The sequence below is a fragment of the Eleutherodactylus coqui genome, chromosome 4, assembly GCF_035609145.1.
Source record: "Eleutherodactylus coqui strain aEleCoq1 chromosome 4, aEleCoq1.hap1, whole genome shotgun sequence".
In the NCBI taxonomy this organism is placed as follows: Eukaryota; Metazoa; Chordata; class Amphibia; order Anura; family Eleutherodactylidae; genus Eleutherodactylus; species Eleutherodactylus coqui.
In genome coordinates this window covers 201,327,644-201,351,792 of record NC_089840.1, presented here as the reverse complement: position 1 = coordinate 201,351,792, position 24,149 = coordinate 201,327,644, and positions in this window count along the sequence as shown.

Below are 24,149 nucleotides of genomic sequence, written 5' to 3'. Positions count from 1 at the left end.
AACTTTTTTATTTTTCCGTCGACGTAGTTCGGCAAGGGCTCATTTTTTGCGGGATGTTCTGTAGTTTCTGCTCGTACCAATTTGGAGTAAATATGACTTTTTGATCGCTTTTTATTGCGTTTTTTCTGGGAGACCGGGTAGCTAAAAAAGTGTATTTCTGGCGTTCTTTATATTTTTTTTCGGATGACGTTCACCGTGCGGGAAAAATAATGCGCTACTTTGATAGTTCGGACTTTTACGGATGTGGCGATACCAAATACATATTTTTAATTTATTATTTAGATTTTTTAATAATAGATATGGCAAAAGGGGGGTGATTTAAACTTTTGCAACTTTTTTTTTTTTTCAATTAAAAAAAACTTTATTGATTCTTTTTTTTACATTGCTTTGAAGTCCCCCTGAGGGACTTTAATATGCGATGCTTTGATCGCTCCTGCAGTATGACATAATGCTATAGCATTACGTCATACTGCTTTTTGACAGGCAGTCTATGAAGCCACCCTGTGTGGATGGCTTCATAGGCAGTCTGTTAAGGCAGCCCTGGGGCCTTTCATTAGGCCCCCGGCTGCCATGACACCTGCACGGCTCCCCCGATCTCACCACGGAGGGACCGTGCGGGACCCCCGAACGATGTTCGGGGGATTTAAATGCCGCTGTCAGAATTGACAGCGGCATTTAAAGGGTTAATAGCCGCGATCGGCCGCACGGCCGCTTGCGGCTATTGCCGGCGGGTGTCAGCTATTATAAATAGCTGACGCCCGCACTGTATGAAGAGAGGTTGCCACACAACCTCTCTTCATACATACCCTGACGCTCCATGACGTACCGGTACGTCATTGATCGTTAAGGGGTTAAAGGGCCCATTTGCAAACAAATGAATTTGAGTGATAATCGTTCAGTGTGAATGCGAAAGAAATCGCTCACTTGTCATTCGTGGTCGGTTAAGCTGACTTTTCAATGCAATTAAAAATTCTTGTTGGCTCGCTGGCTTCTCATAGGAGGTGAGCAAGAAGTGGATGAGAAGACCGCGAGCCGGCAGCAAGTCTTTCAGTTTAAATGCTCTACACGAGTGCTGACGACCTTAGCGGTGACATCAGCACTCGTGCAATCGCTTACCTGACTATCGGCCCATATACATGGGCCATTGCACTGTCCAGAAGAAAGACTTGGTTTGCAGATAGGTGAGGCATGTGAAACACAGAGCTGTAAAGTACAAGTTTATTTCACACAGTCACTTCCAACATATTATTTACTCATATAGTGTAGTTACTAACACTACAGACCCTCCAAACAAAGTCGATGAAACAATTCAAAGTACAATAAACATTAATTACTTAAAGTCCTTGTATTTGATTAAGGCCGCCTGCAGACGAGCGGAAATCTCGCCGCGGGATTTCCCGCGGGATTTCCGCCGCTGAAAGTCTGCATAGGAGTGCATTACAATACGCACTCCTATGCAGACGGCCGCGGTTTGGCCGTGCGAAATGTCGCGCGGCAAACAAACCATGGCATGTTCTAATTTTGTGCGGAGCACGCACTCACCTGGCCGCCGGCTCCGGTCTGCGCATGCGCCGGCTGCGCGGCAGCCGGCACATCAAAGAGCCGGGGCCGCCAGGCGCGGGTGAGTACGCGCTCGTCCCTGCAGGCTCTGGGGTCGGATCGCGCGGCGAGATTTCTCGCTGCCGGATCCGACCCGCTCGTCTGCAGGCGGCCTAACAGTGTTTAAAAATCTGCAAAAGCTGGCGACATGTTCTGATTGTTATCTTTGGGAACATTAAGACAGGATCAGTCATAGTCATCTCCAAAAAAGGATGAGAATAAAGTAAATATCCTTTTTTTTGTTTATGTTGTACACTTACTTTACCAGATGTGGTAACAGAGTAAAACTAAATAGTTGAGGTACAGCGGCAGGACAAAAGTATGGAAACACCGTATAAAATGCATGCCTTAAGTTACATGGGATTTCAAATTTTAATAAGACATGTAGAGACGGCTGGAGGTAATATGACACAGATGTTCTCAGGCAGATGTTCACTTCTACCCAAGCAACAAGGTTCCATTGGTCAGGGGTTTGAGCCACTTAGCTGCTGTTACCAGCAGGCTCCCAAAACCACCCAGAGCAGGGCAAGAGGTAAAGTAAACACAAATTTGGCGGGAAAGCTCTCAGCCAAGCAGGGGTCAAAGAACAGCTCAGTACTAGTGATTAAAATTTCATGGATTTTGTACAGTATTTCCAATTTTTTGTCCACCCCCCATAATTTACCGCGTTATTTGTTCCTTTTAAAAAAAAACGGAAATGAAATGGACCGGAATTAAACACATCATAGAATTGAACGGACCTCTAGTTCAACACCCTGCTCAATGCAGGATTCACAAATCATCCCAAACAGATCTCTGTCCAGCCTCTGTTTGAACACTTCTATTAAAAGAGAACTCACCACCTCCAGTGGTAACCTGTTCCACTCATTGATCACCCTCCCTGTCAGAAAGTTTTTTCTAATACCTAATCTATGTCTCCTCCCTTTCAGTTTCATCCCATTGCTTCTAGTATTTCCTTGTGCAAAAGAGAATACGGCTGATCCCTCTGCACTGTGACTGCCCTTCAGATATTTGTAGACAGCTATTAAGTCTCCTCTCAGCCTTCCTTTTTGAAAGGTAAACATTCCCAGATCCTTTAACCCCTCCTCATAGGACATGGTTTGCAGACTGCTCACCATCCTGGTAGCTCTTCTCTGAGCTTGCTCCAGTTTGTCTAGGTCTTGTTTAAATTGAGGTGCCTAGAACTGCACACAGTTTTACATATTAGGTATGACTAAGGAAGAGTAGAGGGGGATAATTATGTTACATGATCTAGACTTTATGCTTCTCTTAATATATTCCAGAATTGTATTTGCCTTTTTTGCTGCTGCATCACACTGTTGACTCATGTTCAGTCTGTGATCTATTAGTATACCCAGGTGCTCTTCACATGTGCTGCTTAGCTCAATTGCTCCCATTCTGTATGTACTTTTTTCATTTTTCTCTCCCACATGTAGGACTTTATATAACTCCCTGTTAAATATCATTCTGTTAGTCGTTGCCCACTATTCAAGTTTGTCTAGATCTTTTTGAATCCTCTGTCTCTCTTCTCTAGTGTTAGCTATATCCCCCTAGCTTTGTGTCGTTTGTAAATTTCATCAGTTTCCCCTCAATGCCATCCTCTAGATCAGACCTGGGCAAAGCACGGCCCGCGGGCCACATCCGGCCCGCTGAATAGCTCGGACCGGCCCGAGTCCGGTGTCAGCAACGGGAAGCAGCGAAACTATGCACTCCGAAGCCTTGTCCATTTTGTTCACTTCTGTGCTGTGCTAATAGTTATTCAGGCCTTACTTATTCAAGCACCTCTACCAATGACGTAGGCTTGAATAACATTATTAAACAGCACATAAGTTAACAAAATGGACAAGTCTCCGGAGTTTGTAGTTTCACTGCTTCCCGATGCTGAGTAAGTGATGCCACTGTAACTTCTGAGTGCCAGGATGCTCGTTGCGGACCTTGGGGAGTGCCAGGACAATCGTTCCACGCTCGTCATTGGTAAGTGTCAGGACTTTTCCCTTTGCATTGTAATTAGAATAATAATACTAATAATATTCACTTTTTAATCTCTCTTCTTGGGGCAGCTCTCTGTGCCCTCTCCTAGGAGCATACTACTGTGTATTAAAAAAATCTATTTTCCGAGGTTAGCTGTTAACCCTTAAATATGGCGGCTAACATTAAAAAAAGAAAAATTGATGCAGAATGCCGAGTTTTTAACAAAGAATGGACTTCTAAATATCTATTTACTGAAACCAAAGGTAAAGCTGTGTGTTTAGTTTGTGGAGAGCAGATAGCTGTATTTAAAGATTACAATTTGCATCGCCATTATGAGACTAAACACGGAGAGAAATACAAGAACTTGACGGAGGCAGAGCGGGCACGGGTATCTGAAGATTTGCTAGCAAAACTGCAAAGTCAGCAAGGATTTTTTTAAAAACTTCACTCATCCAGGGATGCAGCCGTAAAGACCTGCTTTGTAGTATCCTACAAAATTGCAAGAAACAGTAAGCCATTCTCTGATGGGGAGTTTGTCAAAGAATGTTTGGTGGACTCTGCAGCGCTAATTTGTCCTGAGAAAAAAGAAGCATTCGCAAAAGATAGTTAATTTCATCAGGGCAAGAGCACTAAATCACAGACAATTTGTTGCACTGTTGGAGGAGCCGTATTACAGCGCCATTCATTTTCAATGGCGGCCGTATTCTGGCCGCAAATCGGGCGGCTGGAATACAGCCCCATTAAGGCAATGTGCATGGAGCCTTCGTATGTTGGTCTGGCCCTCTAAAACCATTCCAATTTCTCATGTGGCCCCATGGGAAAATTAATTGCCCACCCCTGCTCTAGATCATTTAGAAAAATGTTGAACTACACTGGGCCCAGGACAGAGCCTTGTGTTACCCCACTTGAGACAATCTTCCACTTGCATGTGTAGCCATTTATGATCACTCTTTGAGTACGATCACTCAACCAGTTATGAATCCACCTGACAATTTCCTTATTAATACCATATTTGATCATTCTTTTCACTAAGAATGGTATGAGATACTTAGTCAAATGCTTTGTTGAAGTCAAGATATACTATATTCATCGCATTTCCCTGATCAACCCAGTCGGTGATTCTGTCATTGAAGAAAATTAGATTAGTCTGGTATGAGTTCCTTGTTACATATCCATGCTGGCTCTGGTTAATTACTCCATTCTCATCCAAGCACTTGCAGACATGCTGTTTAATTTGTTCAAAGATCTTTGCCGGCATAGAAGTCAGGCTCACAGGCCTGTAGTTTTCCTGGATCCACCTTCTAAGATTTGTCATTTTCCAGTCTTCTGGGACTTCAAAAGTTCTCCAGGAATTTTCAAAGTTTACGGTGAGTGGTTCAGCAATGACCTCTGCTGCTTCCTTTAGTATCCTAGGATGTAATTCATCTGAATCTGGAGACTTGAATTCAAAGTGTTCCCTCACCATCTCTCAGCTTATAGGTAGCCTGCATTCCTTTAGTCCCCCAATAGCACAGGAAAGATCAGCTGATATTACATCTAGTTTCTGAGAGAAAACAGATACAAAATAGGAATTTAAAAGTTCCGCCTTCTCAACATAATTTTTAACCAATTCACCATTTTCACCCTGTAAACATCCTATAGCAGCTTTGACTTTTCTTTTGCTTTTAAAATACCGCCATACCTTTTTGACATACCTTTTTATTGCTTTTGGCCTCCCTTGCAAGCCTCAATTCATTATTAGCTTTAGCTTTTATGACACTTGCCCTACAGTTTCTGCAGACTGCATTATATTCTTCTTTAGATATTCCCCCCTCTTTCCATTTGATAAACATATTTTTCTTCCTTTTTAGCATACTTTTCTCCTCTTGTTATCCAAAATTAAAGGAAAGCATGATTACTGCCTCATAAGGTCCCAGACACCTTTACTTCCTTAACCATTTCCTCCCTGTTGGTGAGAATTAGGTCCAAGATAGCAGATCCCCTTGTTTTCTCTTCTACCTTGCGGAAGAATGTGTTGGACCCATTACTTTTGCCTGAGAGAGATTCCCAACCAATGTCTGAACAGTTAAAATCACCCTTGATCACTATGTCATGCTTTTTTGAGAGCTTGGCCACCTGATGTAGAACTTATTCATTCATATCTTCTGCTTGTCCAGATGGTCTATAGATAGAAGCTAATTATCCTCATTTTAGTGTAGCTGCTGATGCTACAACAAGGCCAATTCGCAGTAACTGAAGGTGTGGACACAGATGTAAATATGAGATTTACAGAGGTCAGGGCTGGCAGCAATATTTCACAACAATGCACAGGCAATGGGTCAGGGCAGGCAGCAGATGGATAACAATGTCCTGTTACATAGCCGAGGTCAAGAGCACAAAGGTCAGGATAGCCAGTAACAAGCAGAGGTCTCATCCAGAGAACAACTACCTGGAGCTTTGTCATAAGTGGGGTGGAACCAATTGCTTAGGCATCCACCCTTCGGCCTGGATGTCTAACATAGCCAGAGATAAGAGGGGATTGGAAGGGAGCATGGATAGGAGAAGTGTTTTCAGCATCAGGTCCTGCAAGGCCACTAAACTATCATACAAAAGGTATACAGCGGCCGCTGAGCCTTGCTCACCCAGAACAAAGTTCCTTCTCCGGCGGTGGTCCACAAGCAACGGTCGGTGCTGGCACTGCTGCGCAGCCCTTGGACACAGTTCGTTCACCATTGTCGGTCCACAAGCAGCTGCCGCTGCCTGCCCTGAAGCCCCTGCACACAGTTCCTTCACCGGCGTCAGTCCACGAGCAGCGGCCGCTGCCGGACCTGACGTGCAGCCCCTGGACACAGTTCCTTCATTGGCGGTGGCGGCACACAAGCAACAACCCCCAATACTTCGCCGGGAGAGATGCCATATCCGATGTGACAGTGCTTTCCCTGCAGCGCCTGTGACGGAGCACTGTTTCCGGCGGGGCAACGGCAGTGACAGCGGAGGTACGGGACGGAGCCCTGAGGCGGGGACGTAGGGTGCAGGCGGAACGGAGAGGTGAGCGGCTGCACACTTGTCAGGCTTGTCTGAAATGCCAGGGCGCACGGAGAACACACGCTGCAGCGTCTGCATATATGTTTCCCAGCGCGGCAGCCTGACCCTCCGGGTTACTATAGTACTTAGCCTTACATTTTGACATGTAAATGCTGCGATGTTATACCCCCTAACATTACACCATTGACAGATAATAATGTAAGGCTAACTACTATAGTAACCTGGAGGGTCAGGCTGCAGCGCTGGGAAACATGCATGCACACTGTGCTGCTAGGACGTTTCTACCTTCACCCTATCGGGAGCTGGGGGTGTGACAGGGGTGTTCCCCCTGTCAAATACCTAGCTTCAGGTGGCGTCAAGGTACACTAATACCCACTCATCTGTTATATTCCCCACTGGTCTTGCAGTGGTAACATCACACACATTATTCACATGACCACTACAGCTGATCACTAGCCTCATGGTCACATGGTATACACGCAAGCATCATTGCTGAAAACAGTGATTGGCTGCAGCAGTTACATGAATAATATACATGATGTCATTACTGCACAACTGACGGGACAACGGATGTTACTGGAACAGCGGAGGATTTAACAGGTAATGACTTTTTCTTTATTTAATACCGTTTTCTGTCCTTAAGAAAATTTCCTCCCAGACAACCAATTAATTCAGGGGTTTGGTTTGGGGTATACATTTTCTTATCTGTGCTATAAACTTGATTCTGGTACTGTATTAATGTTATGAGGTTGGTTCTGGTACTCTGTTTATGTTTGAAGCTTGCTTTTGGTGCTGTATTTATGTTCTGAGCTTTGTTCTAATACTGTATGCTATGGGCTTAGTACTCAGCTGCATTTATGTTATGAGCTTGGCTCTGGTGCTGTATTATATCATGAGCTTGGTAAATAAACCTAATTTTGATCAGCTCTCTGGGTATTGTAGTCCACCCATTCAATTTCTTACTTTAGTTGCCCACCTTTAAATCTACTCAAGCTCCATTATGTCATTCTTGAATACCGGTGCCCAAAATGATTCACAATGAGGCACATTTGCTAATACTGTCTAATGGTTAGACAGTGAAAATGTAGACTAGGCAGTCTTATAATGCGTCGGATGATAAATCTAACATTATGCCATCTAGAAGATGGCTTAGTTTATGCCAGTGTTTGTGCACCTTCTCACATTAAGCCATGCCCCTTTTCAAATTAAGCCACACACTCCTTCCTGCAAGACTACAACCATGGGCATAGCTAAATGTTAATGCGCCCAGGTGTGAAAGTTCAGCTTTGACCCTCCTCGCAACTTTCCTTCATGGCTGCCGAAAAAACACTGCAAAGAACTTTAGGCTGCATCACTGAGTCTTTTAAGTCATGCCTTGATGCAGCACTAGCAGCCAGGGATGATGGTAGCGGTATGCTTTAACCCCCTTCCCTCCCCCAAAAATTATGTATAACATACATACATACACACATTTTTTTTAACAGAATAAGATGGCTTTCATAACACTTGGGGCTCGGATATAGCGGCCCTGCTCTATTATAGCTCTTAATAATGCAGTCACCATAAAATAGTCAGATACCAGTTCTATGCAGTGATAGTGTTTACAGTGCAGTTACCTCCAGTGATCACAGGTAACGTTTCCTCTAATTGGTGTCATTATTTTACCTTTACTCCTTTATGAAAATCCAGACCACCGTAAACACTTTTTGGGAAAACGATTTGTCTCTGCACACTCTCCTCATCCTGCTGCTAACCCCAATACCCCTCTCAGTGCCTACCAATAGTGGTAATGCTCACTTTTGTATCCCATACTGTACTAGTGTCCCCTGTTGTGCCCTACAAATAGGGCCTTGATAAAGTAGGATTTATCCTATAATACACACCACAAGAACTAATTCTCCTTCCTAGTCCCCTCAAGGTCAGGGTTGCCCCCCTTCTGAGTCCCACTTATGGTCAGGGTGGCCCCCTTCTGCGTCCTCTTCATTGTCAGGGTGTCCCCACTTCTGTGCACACCTCATGCTGAGTGTGGACCCCCTTCTGCACCCACTTCATGCTCCTTGTAGAGCCCCTTTTGTGTCCTATCCTTCTCTGTGTGAATTGCTGTAGTCACATAGTCCCCCTAAAGCTCAGGCTGGGAAGACCACATCTCACTGCATTACTAATGCTGTCATGCCACTGCCTGTCACAATGTCTCTGGGAGCATAGCACAGATTGGCTTCCCCCTCCCTCTCTAGAGCACATACACTGTACCGAGCGGAGGAAATTGTATGTGCTTTGGAAAGGGGGAAGAAACTGATCAGTGCAATGCTCCCAGAGATGCTGTGACAGACTGTGGTGCGGCAGCGTGAGTAGAGAAGCGAGATATAATCTTCCTCTTAGGAGCTTTGGAGGCACCTTAGACTGTGGCAAGAGGATCCTTTGGGCTCCCCAGGCTTATGGGGCCTGTTTCAATTGCGATCTCTCTGACCCCTATAACCATGCCACTGGATATGTTAAATAAAGTGTCAAAAAATGTCTAAAACATATTATATGCCACTATAACTTTTTTGAGCACTCCATTATTCTATTTGCCTTGGCAGCAGCTGCTTGACACTGGTTGCTCCACTTCAGTTTACAGTCTACTAAAATTCTCAAGTCCTTTTCCATTACACGCTAGAAAACAGAGCAACTACAAGTTCCAGCATAACCTAGTAATGGATAATCACACACCGGAACACTGAGGTACGACAAGTGGCAGCCTAGTTTTGAAAATAAGGAATGCCCAGTATTGTTGCGGGGCTCACCTATCCTTTGATACGAGGACTGCTCAAAGGGACATGGAGGAAGAAGAAACTAAACAGGAGCTGAATGGCATTGAGTCCACCGACCCCAAAGTGGATTATTATATTGGCAATTGCCCAGATGATAATCTGCTAATGGGGAATGATGTCTATTCAGAAACTAAAGCAACAATAAGGTTGTGCACAGTCTGTAAGGCTAGACTCATGCATTCAACAGTCTACTTCTTCCCAAAGGGTTTCGATAGGATGGAAGTCATAGATCTGTGCAGGCCTGTCAGATCATTTTTATGGACCTCACATTTTTTAGGATTCTGCCCAAGCCGCTGGAATTACATACTCACTCGTGACTCCTATGTGGAAACCCAGTCCAAGGAGCGCATGACATTCTTTGGCAGATGTTGCGTCCAGAGGAACATTTGAACTGAACGGATTGTTGCAGTTGGCGACAAAAGGTTTTTAGTCTTTGTGCTTCACCAGTTACTTGACAGATCCTGTGACGGTGTCTGACGTTGTGTGGCCTATCACATTGTGGCTGAGCTGTGCTACTCAGAGAGGTTCTCACTTCACAGTTATTATACTTGATTGTAGAAACTCTACCAGGGCTGGAATTGGACTGAGTACTAGAAAGGTGGCATCATATGACTGCGCCACATTGCTTCGCCTCTGAACTCCTTATTATCACAAGAACTGCTGCAGAAATGCAATTCGACAATCAATAGAATTTTGACATGATCAAACTTCTTTGTGAAAACTGCAAACTGCTAGGAACATTTCCCTCACAGAGAGCTACTGAGGTCATGTGACAGTCATAATATCGCAAAATTTTACTATTTGTAGTGACTATTGCTGAAATGGTCAAACCAACAAATTAGAAGAAGTGTCAATTTATTCATATATTTCCAAAGAAATAACAGAGGAATGATGCAATGTACAGTTCAGGGGCATTGTTAGGATCTTAAAAGATCAGGGACATGAGCCCCTAGGCCAGTGATGGCGAACCTTTTACAGACCGACTGCCAAAACTGCAACCCAAAACCCACTTATTTATTGCAAAGTGCCAATCCATCGGGGGGCGGGGCTTATCACGACGTATGATTTTACCCCGTCATTCTAAAAAGGACAGGGCTGTTTCAAAATAGGCAGCGTGCAGATTTTAACTGCTTTTTGGATGCGGAAATACTGCAGAATGTCCTCAGCGGCAAATACTGTGGAAAATTCAGCAGCATTTCTGCATCCAAAAAGTAGTCAAAATCTGCACCGTCTATTTTAAAACAGCCCTGCCCATTTCCGCCACATGTAAACATACCCCAGCGGTAATAGTGACCCCCCCCAGCGGTAATAGTGACATTCCACAGTGGTCCCCAGCAGTAATAATATAGACACCCCCCAGCAGTAATAATAGTGACATACCCGAGCGGACCCCCAGCAGTAATAAGAGTGACATACCCCAGCGGTCCCCCAACAGTAATAATGCCCCCTCAGCGGTCCCCCAGCAGTCATAATGCCCCCCCAGCGGTTCCCCCAGCAGTCATAATAACCCCCCCAGCAGTTACAATGCCACCCCCAGCGGTCCCGCAGCAATGCCCTCTTCCCCCCAAGCGGTTCTCCCAGTAGTAATAATGTCCCCCAGTGGTTCCCCCAGCAGTCATAATGGCCCCCCACCAGCGGTTCTCCCGGCAGTCATCATGCCTCGCCTCCCCCCCCCCCCAGTGATTCTCCCAGCAGTCATCATGCCTCCCCTTCTCCCCCAGCGATTATCCCAGCAGTCATCATGCCTCCCCTTCTCCCCCAGCGATTATCGCAGCAGTCATCATGCCTCCCCTTCTCCCCCAGCTATTCTCCCAGCAGTCATAATGCCTCCCCTCCCCCCCAGCAATTCTCCCAGCAGTCATAATGCCTCCGCCCTCCCCAGCGATTCTCCCAGCAGTCATAATGCCTCCCCCCCCCAGCGACTCTCCTAGCAGTCATAATGCCTCCCCTTACCCCCCAGCAATTCTCCCAGCAGTCATAATGCCTGCTCTCCCCCCCCCCCCAGCGATTCTCCTAGCAGTCATAATGTCACTGCCGTCAGCAGTCACTGACGGCAGTGTGCTGTTAGATGCCTCCTCCCCCGGCTCTTGCGGAACCAAGTAGGAGACTCACAGTGTGCGCCGGGATCAGCACAGATAGCAGCGCTGAGTGAATGTCGGCAAAAGGAGCCGCGGCCCCTGCAGGCATTCACTAATGTGGTGAGCGGCCAATGGTGACGCGTGCCAGCAGAGAGGGCGCTGCATGCCGCCTCTAGCATGCGTGCCATAGGTTCGCCACCACTGCCCAAGGCACATGTTGCCCCCACACTCCCACCACAATGCAATGATATACATATATAGTTACACATAACACTGTTGCTGCTATACCAGAAGCAAATATTACTACCATATAGTAATTAAATTACTTTATATACTCGAGTATAAGCCTAGTTTTTCAGCACATTTTTTTGTGCTGAAAAAACTCCCCTCGGCTTATACTCAAGTCAGGGAAGGCTTAAAAAAAACCCTCCATACTCACCTCTCAGCCAGTATCTGTGTCTCCGGTGGCATTGCGGCAGACTGTTTGAATTCTCTCCACTGTCATCCCCCACTGTCCTCTTTGCTTGGCTCTTCCCCGCCATCAGCGCTGTGTAAATAAGAGCTGTAATTGGATCAAGCGTCAGCCAATCACAGCCGTGCTTGATCATTCACAGCCAATCAAGCTGCTTTAGAATTCTCCCCGCTGTCATCTCCCTGCTCGGCTTTCAAATCCCCTGCCATCAGTGTTGTTTAAGTAGGCGCTGTGATTGGATTGAGCGCTCAATCTAATCACAGCGCTTACTTACACAGCAGTGTAGAAAAGAAAAATAGGCAGCAGAGTCCAGATCTTCAGGTGCAATAAAGACTTATATTTCCATCAGAACATCACATCATCATGAAATACAGCGACGTTTCGACCGTTACATAGATGGTCTTTGTCAAGCTTCATTTTCAGCACTATATCCATATTGGATACTAAGATTATCTAAGGCTAGCATTTGTGTAATACGTAACTAGTTAGAGTTAGGGCTCATGTCCACGGGCAAAATAAGAATTAAAATCCGCAGAGGATTTTAACTCTTCTCCCGCGCGCGGATCCGCACCCCATAGGGATGCATTGACCACCCGCGGGTAGATAAATACCCGCGGATCGTCAATAAAAGTGATTTTAAAAAAAATGGAGCATGAAAAAATCTGGACCATGCTCCATTTTCATGCGGGTCTCCCGCGGGGACGGCTCCCGCGGGCTTCTATTGAAGCCTATGGAAGCCGTCCGGATCCGCGGGAGACCTAAAATAGGAATTTAAAAGCATTTACTCACCCGCAGCGGGCCGGGAAGGTCTTCTCTTCCTTACGGCCGCATCTCCCTTGCTTCGGCTCGGCGGATGTGCCCGGCGCATGCGCGCGGCACGTCGACGACGTGCCGGCGACGTGCCGCCGGCGTGACGAATTCATCCGCCGGCCGAAGAAAGAAGATCCGGCCGCGACGCAGAGAAGAAACGGAGCGGATGGGAGGTGAGTTTATTCTCATTTATTCTTATTTTCAGCGCTCATGTCCGCGGGGCAGGAGGAACCCGCTACGGATTCTACATGTAGAATCCGTAGTGGGCCCGATTTTCCCCGTGGACATGAGCCCTTAGAGTTCGATAGAGTGCTAAATAAGCCCAGTGATCACTGTAATATACCACAATCATTATGCAACACTCAATGATATTCTGACCATCTTAGGCCAAAGCTTGTGGCTCACCTGAACTCGCCATGCAATTTTTGATCACATAAGTTTCTTGAGCACAAAAAGTTGTCTCATTCCAAAAATAATTTACCTTCTCATAATTTCTAAACTAATTATACATCCATGCAAAACTTACACTTATTTTATTATTTGACCTCCGCGAGTGCATAGGACCTTCACAGGCATTGATATTTTCTAGAGATGAGCGAACGTACTCGTCCGAGCTTGATACTCGTTCGAGTATTAGAGTGTTCGAGATGCTCGTTACTCGTAACGAGTACCACGCGATGTTCGGGTTACTTTCACTTTCATCTCTGAGACGTTAGTGCGCTTTTCTGGCCAATTGAAAGACAGGGAAGGCATTACAACTTCCCCCTGCGACGTTCAAGCCCTATACCACCCCCCTGCAGTGAGTGGCTGGCGAGATCAGGTGTCACCCGAGTATAAAAATCGGCCCCTCCCGCGGCTCGCCACAGATGCGCTCTGACATAGAGGAGGGAAAGTGGTATCTTGGTGGAGCTGCTATAGGGAGAGTGTTAGGAGTATTTTAGGCTTCAAGAACCCCAACGGTCCTTCTTAGGGCCACATCTAACCGTGTGCAGTGCTGTGGAGGCTGCTTTGTGCAGTGTTGCACTTTTTTTTTTTTTGGTATATCGGCCGTGCAGAGCATTGCGCCCTGCAGTAATACTCCAGGGACAGAAGTGCGTAGGCAGGGACAGAAGACATATTGATTGAATATAGGCAGTGGGCCTTTGCTAAAAAATTTTGGGCAAAAAATCTATTTGGCCTGCCTGTGACTGTGCTCAGTGTTCTGGGTCTGTGCTGGGTGTAGTAGTTCTACAAAATCATACGCAGCCAGCTAACTGTTACAGCAGGCTTGCGCCAAATTATTTCCTGGCTCTGTCTGGGCTGTGAAATCACTGCTGTATTGCAGTCCACAGTGCAACACTCTGCAGTTCTTTGACATACTCCAGGGCCAGAAGTGAGTAGGCAGGGACAGAAGACATATTGATTGAATATAGGCAGTGGGCCTTTGCTAAAAAATTTTGGGCAAAAAATCTATTTGGCCTGCCTGTGACTGTGCTCAGTGTTCTGGGTCTGTGCTGGGTGTAGTAGTTCTACAAAATCATACGCAGTCAGCTAACTGTTACAGCAGGCTTGCGCCAAATTATTTCCTGGTGTTCCGTAAGCGAAGTCAGCCTCCAACCACAGGCCAATAAGCGGCACATTTAATTACAGCGTTCTGTTTCTGCATTACTGGTAATACAGCATGCTGAGGGGTAGGGGTAGGCCTAGAGGACGTGGACGCAGCCGAGGACGCGGAGGCCCAAGTCAGGGTGTGGGCACAGGCCGAGCTCCTGATCCAGGTGTATCGCAGCCGACTGCTGCGGGATTAGGAGAGAGGCAGGTTTCTGGCGTCCCCACATTCATCGCACAATTAATGGGTCCACGCGGTAGACCTTTATTAGAAAATGAGCAGTGTGAGCAAGTCCTGTCGTGGATGGCAGAAAGTGCTTCCAGCAATCTATCGTCCACCCACAGTTCTGCGCCGTCCACTGCTGCAACTCTGAATCCTCTGGCTGCTGCTCCTCCTTCCTCCCAGCCTCCTCACTCCACTCCAATGACACATGCTCAGCAGCGGGAAGACTCCCAGGAACTGTTCTCGGGCCCCTGCTCAGATTGGGCAGCAGTGGTTCCTCTCCCACCAGAGGAGTTTATCATGACTGATGCCCAACCATTGGAAAGTTCCTGGGGTCCGGGGGATGAGGCTGGGGACTTCCGGCAACTGTCTCAAGACCTTTCAGTGGGTGAGGAGGCCGATGACAATGAGACACAGTTGTCTATCAGTGAGGTAGTAGTAAGGGCAGTAAGTCCGAGGGAGGAGCGCACAGAGGATTCAGAGGAAGAGCAGCAGGACAATGAGGTGACTGACCCCACCTGGTTTGCTACGCCTACTGAGGACAGGTCTTCAGAGGGGGAGGCAAGGGCAGCAGCAGGGCAGGTTGCAAGAGGCAGCGCGGTGTCCAGGGGTAGAGGCAGGGCCAGACCGAATAATCCACCAACTGTTTCCCAAAGCGCCCCCTCGCGCCATGCCACCCTGCAGAGGCCGAGGTGCTCAAAGGTCTGGCAGTTTTTCACTGAGAGTGCAGACGACCAACGAACAGTGGTGTGCAACCTTTGTCGCGCCAAGATCAGCCGGGGAGCCACCACCACCAGCCTCACCACCACCAGCATGCGCAGACATATGATGGCCAAGCACCCCACAAGGTGGGACGAAGGCCGTTCACCGCCTCCGGTTTGCACCGCTGCCTCTCCCCCTGTGCCCCAACCTGCCACTGAGATCCAACCCCGCTCTGAGGACACAGGCACTACCGTCTCCTGGCCTGCACCCACACCCTCACCTCTGCTGTCCTCGGCCCCATCCAGCAATGTCTCTCAGCGCACCGTCCAGCCGTCGCTAGCGCAAGTGTTTGAGCGCAAGTACGCCGCCACGCACCCGCACGCTCAAGCGTTAAACGTGCACATAGCCAAATTTATCAGCCTGGAGATGCTGCCGTATAGGGTTGTGGAAACGGAGTCCTTCAAAAGTATGATGGCGGCGGCGGCCCCGCGCTACTCAGTTCCCAGTCGCCACTACTTTTCCCAATGTGCGGTCCCAGCCCTGCACGACCACGTCTCCCGCAACATTGTACGCGCCCTCACCAACGCGGTTACTGCCAAGGTCCACTTAACAATGGACACGTGGACAAGCACAGGCGGGCAGGGCCACTATATCTCCCTGACGGCACATTGGGTGAATTTAGTGGAGGCTGGGACAGAGTCAGAGCCTGGGACCGCTCATGTCCTACCCACCCCCAGAATTGCGGGCCCCAGCTCGGTGGTGGTATCTGCGGCGGTGTATGCTTCCTCCACTAAAGCACCCTCCTCCTCCTCCTCCTCCTCCAACGCAACCTCTGTCTCGCAATCAAGATGTGTCAGCAGCAGCAGCACGTTGCCAGCAGTCGGTGTCGCGCGGCGTGGCAGCACAGCGGTGGGCAAGCGGCAGCAGGCCGTGCTGAAACTACTCAGCTTAGGAGATAAGAGGCACACGGCCCACGAACTGCTGCAGGGTCTGACAGAGCAGACCGACCGCTGGCTTGCGCCACTGAGCCTCCAACCGGGCATGGTCGTGTGTGACAACGGCCGTAACCTGGTGGCGGCTCTGCAGCTCGGCAGCCTCACGCACGTGCCATGCCTGGCCCACATCTTTAATTTGGTGGTTCAGCGCTTTCTGAAAAGCTACCCACGCTTGTCAGACCTGCTCGGAAAGGTGCGCCGGCTCTGTGCACATTTCCGCAAGTCCCACACGGACGCTGCCACTCTGCGCACCCTGCAACATCGATTTAATCTGCCAGTGCACCGACTGCTGTGCGACGTGCCCACGCGGTGGAACTCTACGCTCCACATGTTGGCCAGGCTCTATGAGCAGCGTAGAACTATAGTGGAATACCAACTCCAACATGGGCGGCGCAGTGGGAGTCAGCCTCCTCAATTCTTTTCAGAAGAGTGGGCCTGGTTGGCAGACATCTGCCAGGTCCTTGGAATGTTTGAGGAGTCTAGCCAGGTGGTGAGCGGCGATGCTGCAATCATTAGCGTCACCATTCCTCTGCTATGCCTCTTGAGAAGTTCCCTGCAAAGCATAAAGGCAGACACTTTGCGCTCGGAAACAGAGCCGGGGAAAGACAGTATGTCGCTGGATAGTCAGAGCATCCTCCTTTCTATATCTCAGCGCGGTGAGGAGGAGGAGGAGGAAGATGAGGAGGAGGGGGAAGAGACAGCTTGGCCCACTGCTGAGGGTACACATGCTGCTTGCCTGTCATCCTTTCAGCGTGTATGGCCTGAGGAGGAGGAGGATCCTGAAAGTGATCTTCCTAGTGAGGACAGCCATGTGTTGCGTACAGGTACCCTGGCACACATGGCTGACTTCATGTTAGGATGCCTTTCTCGTGACCCTCGCGTTACACGCATTCTGGCCACTACGGATTACTGGGTGTACACACTGCTTGACCCACGGTATAAGGAGAACCTTTCCACTCTCATACCCGAAGAGGAAAGGGGTTCAAGAGTGTTGCTATACCACAGGACCCTGTCGGACAAACTGATGGTAAAATTCCCATACGACAGCGCTAGTGGCCGAAGGCGCAGTTCCGAGGGCCAGGTAGCAGGGGAGGCACGGAGATCAGGCAGCATGTACAGCACATGCAGGGCAACACTCTCTAAGGCCCTTGACAGCTTTATGGCTCCCCAGCAAGACTGTGTCACTGCTCCCCAGCCACGGCTGAGTCGGCGGGAGCACTGTAAAAGGATGGTGAGGGAGTACGTAGCCGATCGCACGACCGCCCTCCGTGACGCCTCTGCCCCCTACAACTACTGGGTGTCGAAGCTGGACACGTGGCCTGAACTCGCGCTGTATGCCCTGGAGGTGCTTGCTTGTCCTGCGGCTAGCGTCTTGTCAGAGAGGGTGTTTAGTGCGGCTGGGGGAATCATCACAGATAAGCGTACCCGCCTGTCAACCGACAGTGCCGACAGGCTAACACTCATCAAGATGAACAAAGCCTGGATTTCCCCAGACTTCTCTTCTCCACCAGTGGACAGCAGCGATACCTAAGTGTGAGGGTATATATATATATTGCCATATGTGTTTTTTATGTTTTATACCTGTATGCAAGTTTTATTCAATTCCAAATGAAAAAAACTTATATGTCGCCTTACATCAGATATCCCAAGGCTGAGAGAGATGTTCTAAGAAATTCAGAGAAGATACGGAACCAGACACAAGGCCGCATGTACTTGGCCGATTTCCCAGAAGCGCTGGAACAAGATATCAAGATGTTCAAATGTACATGACTGTTATATGATTTTCACTGTCTCAGTCCGCAAATCCGGACTTCCCATATATGGTTATGAGCCCATCACCCCCTAGTGGTGAGAGGGCAGAGGGTATAAGATCTCATGTAATCTGTAATAAAGTGCGCAGTTTTTTTCTCCCGTGTGAGGAGCTAGACCAGACTCCTGTGTGTGGTGTCTCTTCTTACGGCCGGCAACGGGGCAAGTGGGGTGGGCCCGATTGGTGTTGCACTTAGAATTTTAACCCTCATAAATGGCGCAACCAACTGGGGCGGTAAAACCGGAGCTTACAGCGCAATTCACCCGGATCCACGCTACTGAGAAACCGTCCTACTGCAAACCGAGCCTGATCAACTCACTTAGAACTCCAGGTAAGACAAGCATATATTTATGTTGTGTTTTACACTGCGAGTCTTGCAGCGGGATGGACTATCTGTGGTTTGTGACCGGACGGGTTGGGTTAAGAGTTCTACACGGTAACTCGTGTGGGCTCCGGGTTTGCCGTCATGGACCACTGACCGTGATATGCGCACCAATGGCTCACCCAGAAACTAGTCTGTAGTCTATTTGTTGTTGAAGTCCGTAGCATTTTAGCGATAGTGGAGATTGTTTGTTGTATCTGCAGAGTTTTTTTTTCTCTTACTTTTCATTTGATCTCACAAGAGAAGGGACCCTCAGGTTAGTTTAGTTAGTTGTTAATGGTTTAGCAGAGAGGGATGCATTTTGTGAGATAAGGCCTCATAGAAAAAAGGGACTCTCGGTCGGTTTGCCTTATATATGGGGCTAGCGATTTGATTTCAGAGAGATGTATTTTATGCGGCTGGTTCCATAAGGAGAAGGGACCCTCGGTTGTCTGCCGGTATATAAGGGGCTGACAATTTGAAAATTAAGAGGGATGCATTCTATGGAGCGTGTTATTTTTATTGTTTTTTTTGTTGTAATATGCGTAAGACCTTATTAAAGAAGACAGAGCCCCTCAAGGGCTGCCGCCGTGTGGATGAATTTGTAAAATGTAAGAAAACTTGTATGAAACTTGTATGTGTCAGACCGACCCGCACGGTAGATTACAAAATGGTGTCTGGGAGGAGGTCTTTAGGACCCAGAGGTGCCTTGAAAGACCAAGGTTTGCTAGAAGAGAGAGAGATAGATAGTCAGAGTAAGTTAAGTATGTACACATTATTTGTTTAAGAAAGTATCCGTAAGTGAAATGTTGAAAAGTACAGTAAGTGATCAAGAGGGCGTCAGGAGAGTGTCTATTAAAGGTTATATTGGCAGTTAGGTAGGGGAGAGAAAGTGATGAAGTAACAAGCAAGTCGATAAGAACGTTACAATGCACGTGATTTGTTGGTAAAGAGAGATGGAAATGTGTATAATACAAGATAGATAATAGATAATATGTATAATCCATACTAGGTGGGTATATGTGTGTATATATATATACTGTATGTGCAAATAGTTAACAGATTGCTTTTAGGGGAGAAGAGTTTTGTTGACATATAGCTGCGAGTCTCTGTGTAGCCTTCCAAGGTCAGGAAGATAACAGCGAGAGAGAAAATACAATAACATCCTTGGTTAATATCTTGGCTTGCTTGCAATGAATTGAAATGAATTTAATTAGTTATACTGTCTTAGTAGGCAGGGAAATATAGTAATTTCTAATGTATATTCTTACTTATACAGGGGTTGAAAATGAATGTTGCAAGGTCCCAAGATATGTGCTAATTATGATTTCAAATGTTTTTTCAATAGTTTAAGCTAAAACTAGAGATGAGCGAACGCGTTCGTCCGAGCTTGCTATTCGTGCGAATATTAGGGTGTTCGGGATGTTCGTTATTCGTAACGAACACCATGCGGTGTTCTGGTAAATTAAACTTTCTTCCCTGAGACGTTAGCGCTTTTGTTTGGCCAATATAAAGACAGGGAAGGCATTACAACTTCCCCCTGCAACGTTTAAGCCCTATACCACCCCCCTGCTGTGAGTGGCTGGGGAGATAAGGTGTCACCCGAGTATTGAAATCTGCCCCTCCCGCTGCTCGCTATGGATGCATTCTATATGCGCTCAATGGGGCCAGCGGCAGCAGCGCTGACCCCATTGAGAACATATAGAAGACAAATCCTTCTTCTCTGGCACAGCTGTAACAGTTGTAGCAGAGAAGAACGATGTTTGCCCATTGAATTCAATGGAACCGGCAATACAGCCGACTCCACTGAATGCAATGGGCTGCCGGCGATCGCAGGATGAATGGTCGGAAAGGGGTTAAATATATAACCCCTTTCCTGCAATTCATCCAGAAATGTGTTACACTAAAAATATATACCGGCGTATAAGGCGACGGGGCGTATAAGACGACCCCCCAACTGTCACCTTATACGCCGGTAATACAGTGGAGCAAAGAATAAAAAGCATTACTTACGTTTTTAGATGATCTGCGGCGCTCCTGCAGGCTGTCACTCCCTCCTGGTCCACGGCAGACAAGCTTTCTCCACGAAAGACTTTAAATCCCTGCCTCCAGAAGCACATGTGCCTTCAGCCAATCACAGCCAATGACAATGATGTCATTGAATGGCTGTGATTGGCTGTGTTTCTGGAGGCGGGGATTTCAAGCCTTGAAATCATTTCAAGCCTTGAAATCCCCGCCTCCAGAAACACAGCCAATCACAGCCATTCAATGACATCATTGTCATTGGCTGTGATTGGCTGAAGGCACATGTGCTTCTGGAGGCAGGGATTTAAAGTCTTTCGTGGAGAAAGCTTGTCTGCCGTGGACCAGGAGGGAGTGACAGCCTGCAGGAGCGCCGCAGATCATCTAAAAACGTAAGTAATGCTTTTTATTCTTTGCTCCACTGTATTACCGGCGTATAAGGTGACAGTTGGGGGGTCGTCTTATACGCCCCGTCGCCTTATACGCCGGTATATATTTTTAGTGTAACACATTTCTGGATGAATTGCAGGAAAGGGGTTATATATTTAACCCCTTTCCGACCATTCATCCTGCGATCGCCGGCAGCCCATTGCATTCAGTGGAGTCGGCTGTATTGCCGGTTCCATTGAATTCAATGGGCAAACATCGTTCTTCTCTGCTACAGCTGTTACAGCTGTGCCAGAGGAGGACGATCTTTATGCTGACAGTGGGGGGGGGGGGGGCACTCTTGCCGCTATTGTGGCTTAATAGTGGGACCTGTGAACTTGAGATGCAGCCCACCATGTAGCCCCTCGCCTGCCCTATCCGTCACTGTGTCATTCCCATCACTTTCCTGAATTGCCCAGATTTTCACACATGAAAACCTTAGCGAGCATCGGCGAAATACAAAAATGTTCCGGTCGCCCATTGACTTCAATGGGGTTCGTTGTTCGAAACGAACCCTCGAGCATCACGGGAAGTTCGTTACGAATAACGAACACCCGAACATTTTGGTGTTCGCTCATCTCTAGCTAAAACGTATTTCAGTATGTGTTTCATAGTCGCGGAGAGATAAGAGATTTATTTTAAAAAAGTGGGGGCTTTCAGAACTCACTCCAAATTCAGGGTCACAGGAACTAAATACTTCAGTGTTTAATACAGCATATAATAGCTTCAGTAGATAAGAAATATAGAATATTTCAGTCACTCAGCAAACTTTTTCACATAATTTGTCAAAGATAGCGCTCATTCACAATCTCATCTCAATAGAATAATGTACTTTATAAAATAATAGCACTCACCTCGGTGTTTTTCAGCTGATGTATGTATGTTTGTCAAACTTTTTTTTCCGTGCATCTGTATGTACTGGTACACCTTCAAGGGGGGTGACGGGGCAGACTTGAGAGCATGGATGGATGTGAGTTAGTGACCCGTGTTCGAGCTGTGGTGGAATGTGTGATGTGGATAATTGACTGGGGATGAAAGTCCTCTCCATGCATGGGACTTTGCTTGGTTGTGATGTGGACGTGTGGACGGTTAAGCTGAAATGGAGTTGAGAAGACGGACGCAATGTGCCAATATCGAAGGGGTGGAGCTATATGATGTAATAGTACGTAATAATGTTTCATCCCTCCTCTTGCACGAGGGAGGGGGTGAGGATTTTGAGCAGCTAGTTTTTTTTGTTTTTTTTTGTTTTGTTTTTTTTTCTCCTGTCTGAAATTTGATAAAGATATTGCAGGCAGGACCAGACTAATAATGAATTCACTTAAAGGGATATCACATTTCAAATATTAATAGATGTTTTGTAGATTATTCTGCCCCGATGTAACTCATGTTTCTGTTATACATGCTAACTTCTTACAGGCCTTATCTACTTCCATCAAATCTTTTTACAATGTTGTAATAACTTAAACCCGGCTACTATTGTTCCAATTGAGTACCCTGGTTTAAAGGGGGGGAGGAGAAGGCATAGGTGATCTAGGTATTGCAAGTCAGCCATTTTAGGTATTGCAAGTCAGCCATTTTAGGTATTGCAAATCAGCCATTTTTAAATTTTTTTTTGCAAGTCATTTTTTAATTTTTAATTTTTTGCAACAAGATTCTGATCTATTTGAAATACAATATCAGCCTGATTGTCTAGCAGTGATGCAACAAGAAAATTTAAGTTTTAAAAAGTTACTGAAAGCCCTTGTTAATAATGCATATTTTGAGTTGTTTTTTATAGATGGTACCCAGGGTGATTGACGACTCCACACTGGATATACGGTGGTTACACAACAAGATGTCCTAAAAAGCAGAATGTCTCCGCATGTCGCAGTACAAGAAGCGGAATTAAAAGCACTCACGGAGGCGTGTGGAGTGGCCACAGGTAAGGCGGCAAACATTTACACTGACTCCCGGTATGCATTTGGCATAGCTCATGATTACGGCCCAACATGGAAGGCCAGACAGTTTTTTACCACAGCAGGACAGCCAATTAAGAATGATGCAGTGGTGCAGTCTCATGGAGACCCTATTTCTACCTGACAAAGTGGAAAGCTCACACCAATTCCTACACCGGAGAAGCGAGAGGCAACGCCATCACAGACCACACAGCAAAAGCAGCGGCCCTCAAGCCGTGGAAGAAAGAAGAAAAGAAGAATTTGATAATAACATTGGACTTTGACTACACTTGGACTTTGATAATAATTTTGGACTTTGATTTGAACTTGGACTTTGATAAAAACATTGGACTTTGATATGCTAAAGACTTTACAGTTAAGAAAAGGAAAAATGGACTAAAAAGGGACGGCGTATGGTGAACAGTCAACAGAACTTGCTTACCATAGTCCCTGTGCCTCATGATGGCCCAGCTGACACACAGAAAGACGCACCTCTCAAAGCAGTAATGATGTCGACGCTTGAACAAGGACGGGTGGCTCCTTGGTTTTCTGTAGCTGCTGCATCATTTGTCCAATTTTGCATGATCTTTGCCGTAAGCAACAGGGCAGAAGTAAATTTGCCACATCACACTTGCCTGGGCCACTCTACCCATTTCAGGGATTGCAAATTGGCTACACTCAGCTCCTACTTGTTGGGAAGCATGAAAATGTGCTTGTTGTTGTTGATGTCTTTTCAGGTTGGAGACCTACCCTGTTACTAAAGTAAATAAGCAGGTAACCGCACAGAAGCTCATGAATGAGGTAATCCGCAGATATGGGGTACCGGAAGTGATTGAGTCAAACAAAGGTACACACTTCACAGGTGAAATAATGCAACACATCATGTCTGTTTTGGGTATATTCCAGGCTTTTCACACACCCTACCATCCGCAGAGTTGTGGGAAAGTAGATACAAAAGGCAATAGAGGAAATGGTAAAATTTTGAATTGAGTGTCTTCTATTAGTTTTTCTTTTTTTCCTTAGGAGGATACATGCCACAGTATCAGAGTTTGGGAAATGATTTTCTTGTTAATTTTGTCATGAGCCTCTCCAAGGAATTGTTAGTAATGCATTCTGTAGTCTCTGCTTTTATCCCAGGTCCTACAGATGAGTGTCACTATCTAAAATCAGGTGACAGGGTCTATGTAAAAAAGTTTGAGAGAAACCCGGTTTGAATGTCCTTACCAGATGTTGTCCACCCCAACTGCAGTCAAGCTTGAAGGAAAGCCCACTTGGATCCACACTTCGCACTGAAAGAACTAATGATCCTGCATATCCTTTAAATG